The sequence below is a fragment of the Octopus sinensis genome, linkage group LG8, assembly GCF_006345805.1.
Source record: "Octopus sinensis linkage group LG8, ASM634580v1, whole genome shotgun sequence".
Classification (NCBI taxonomy): domain Eukaryota; kingdom Metazoa; phylum Mollusca; class Cephalopoda; order Octopoda; family Octopodidae; genus Octopus; species Octopus sinensis.
Window position 1 is genome coordinate 57728139 of NC_043004.1, and position 3389 is coordinate 57731527.

General features: G+C 38.9%; 1 non-coding gene across 1 annotated transcript; it reads right to left on the bottom strand.

Annotated features, from left to right (window-relative positions):
- Positions 1–2053: 2053 nt before the first annotated feature.
- On the bottom strand, positions 2054–2158 carry LOC115215270. Its single transcript, XR_003881971.1, has one exon. It is a non-coding gene; the product is annotated as a U6 spliceosomal RNA (small nuclear RNA).
- Positions 2159–3389: the final 1231 nt, after the last annotated feature.

The window sequence follows — 3389 nt, forward strand, 5'->3', positions numbered from 1 at the left end:
TAATACAATAAGATGAGGTTCCAAACCCTCTAACGAGGCTTTTTCACCTCCTACTCTTCGATAAATCCATCGATATATTCATCATTATCTTCAATGCAGCTTGATTTCCTGTATCCCGCCATTTCTCTCGCCTCACTCATGTAGGACATGTAAGTCGTGTAAGGACCACCCGGCCATATGCGACACTCCTCCTCAAAACCTCTAAGCCTTTCTCACAAGGAAAACCTTATGACCTCCACAGCTATCTGCGTAGGCCATTCGGAATCCCGTGTGAAGAGCATATCTACTGTCTCTTTATGTTCTTCTACTATTTTTTCCACCTCCCGCCCTTGTAGAAAAAGATAATTAATTCATCATCTTTAAGGGTGGAGGTCGTTTCTTCCACCGTGGGTGGCACAACTTCGGGAGATGCAGACGGTACATCATCTCCCCTCTGCGATGACCCGTTCATCTTCTTTCTTTTTTTTCTTTTCTTCCTGACTGCGGGAGAGTGGAGTTCTTCCGCTTTGTCAGGAGTCTCTCCCCTGCCTCCCGAAGCCTTAGGTTCCTTCGGCGTGCAACTATTGTTGCCCGCCTTCTTCCTTTTTAGTCCTTTTTGGGTTGAGGAGGCTGAAGCCTCCTCGACCACATCCACCACTCCCTTTGACTGGGTAGGAGAGGTTGCATCCAGTGACCGTTCCAGGACCTAACCATGGTCCTCGGGGTAGTTCCTTTTAATGTGGCCTGGCTGCATGCACGAGGACACATGGGAGGGCGACCCTCAAGTATCACTGGATACCTTGAGCCATCCATTTTTAAAAAGTCGGGGAAAGTCATTTCCCCCGCGGGCACTGGGATCCATAGGGTCAAAGTTGCCGTTGCAACCTTCCAGTCGACCGCAGGCTTTATCTCTGTATTTAAAAGCCTGGGCCCGCTATCCCCCAGGCCCCGCCGGATGGCATCTGCAATCCACCCCGCTTCGGTGCCCGGGGAAAGACCACATACCCTTATCACCTTCTTCTCAGAATATGTGGGAAGAAACAAAATCTCCCCACCTTCCAGGGCCTGGCCTGCCACAGTGCAAGCCTCCTCAGGAGTGTCGAAAAGTAGCCACACCGTGGCGTATTTGACACCCCAGGTTATAATGTAATTTTTAACTGGCAAACATTTTGCCAGCTCTTTATTAAGAAAACCCTTGTCGAAGAGGGCGATGGCGTCACGCGACCTAGAATAGGTCCGTAGTACCACCGTCCTTCTCTCAAGGCTTTCAATCCATTGCTTAGCTGGGACTACCTCCCATTCTAAGGCACTTTTTGCATTTGCTATGTTAAAAGTCAATTCAAAGAAGACGGAAAGTCCAAATAAATTAACAAGTCCCAAAAGAATAAACAAGTCAGTTCAAAAAATGCATAAAAAATAAAATTCAAAAGAAACGCAAAAACATCTCCAAAAAGAAAGAAAAAACAGAAGGATAGAGAAAAGAAAAACAGTTCACACAGGAAACATCAATGGCCAACAGGTACTCCTGGCCAACTTCAAGTTTCAATGGCAAAATCCAATAAGTTCGGAGGAAGATACGCCCCGACTTTTTTCCAATACAAAAAATAACAAACAGCAGCCCCTGACAGCAGGCAGAATTGCCACGGAGCTGAGCGAAATTTATCAACACACAATTACTATTTGACAAATTACACCCAGCTCAAGCGAAAACAAATCCACCTATCTCTACGGTCTTATGCTGATGCTGTTCTTTTTTTTTCAGTTCAATATTGGACAGAACCAACACACTCACGTCCACTTTGCAAAAAGAAAAAAATCCACTTTTTCTGGCGAGATACGACCACTAGAATTTACAAAAAGAATTTTCAAGCAAAAATTCTCAATTCACCGTTATGGTAATAAGAACACAATATTTCGCGAGCTACAATTGACAATTTTTCTTTTTGGTCTTTTTTTTCTATTCACGGAGCCGAAACTCAAATCTTCTTACTGTAACAGTCCAGACCAACTAGTGTTGCATTCTGGGTAACCGGAAGTAAGCAAGCTACTTACCACACCGCCAATCCTGCGCCTAGAGAGTATGGAACGCTTCACGAATTTGCGTGTCATCCTTACGCAGGGGCCATGCTAATCTTCTCCATATCGTTCCAATTTCAGTATATGTATTGCCCAAGCTAACTTTATTTTCAAAGTCTGTGAATAGTAACTCAGTATAGTATACAACAGTGTTAATTGTTCAACTAACAGTAAGTATGAAGTGGATTTGATAATGAATTCGATTGAACAAATTGAAACATGCATGTATAGGCACACGTATATACAAATACATGCATCCACATGTACATACATATACATAGCCCCACAACACACACTCATACACGTAATTCATATTCAGTTTTTAAAATTTATTCTGTATTGTTTATATAAAGTTTGTTATTGCCACGTTGAAATAAAGCAACCTTTTGAATCAAAACAATTGTTATGAATATATCCCTCATATCATTATGATATTTCAATGTCACTAGATTACATACGATAACACAAGGATTTCTATTGATTTTATTCCGTAAAATATATTTAACTGCTATAAAGATTGTGAAATTTTCTTACATGAAAAAAATTAATATCCTAATTCTTTACAATTCAAACCCTTACAATGTCTTAAGTTCTTGTGTATACTTATTTTTCTTGATAAGTTAGTCGCCAGAAACTCCTAGTGAGAGAGAGAGAGAGAGAGAGAGAGAGAGAGAGAGAGAGAGAGAGAGCAATTCTGCTTATTAATTATAAACATGACTAATATTTGTATAATATAACATTTTTCTATTCCTTTAGTATTGATTATTATATCTCATAAACTTACAAATATCGGTATAAAACAAGAAAAAGGAACGTGACATAAATTGAAGTCACAAATCAATATCTTACTGTTACTTCGCAACCTCCGTTAATACGCGACAACACTATTCTTGAATTTTATGTTAATTTTCCTTTTTCTTCGATATAATATGAAGCAACCAAGAATTGCTGGCTTAGGAAATGGGCGGTTATTATATGGAAAATAAAGATAAAGACTTATAAATATTCATAACTACAGAGTCTTTACTTCTAAAATTTATTATATGTCTTAATAAATTACTCAATTTCGCTCGGTTATCGTATTTCTGTGAAAGACATGAGCCTTCAAATTGTAGAGCTAACTCTTCCGCGTGTGTTTCTCAGTTACATCTCATTCCCTTTGTCTTACAAAATCACAAGCACACACACGCACACGCTTATATATACATAAATATATGTTAGAAAGTTAGAAATTTTATATATATATATATATATATATATATAAACTTTTAAATATATAATGTTTATATATAACTATTTAGAAGTGAGAATTAAAAAAAAATTCTCTTGAGTAT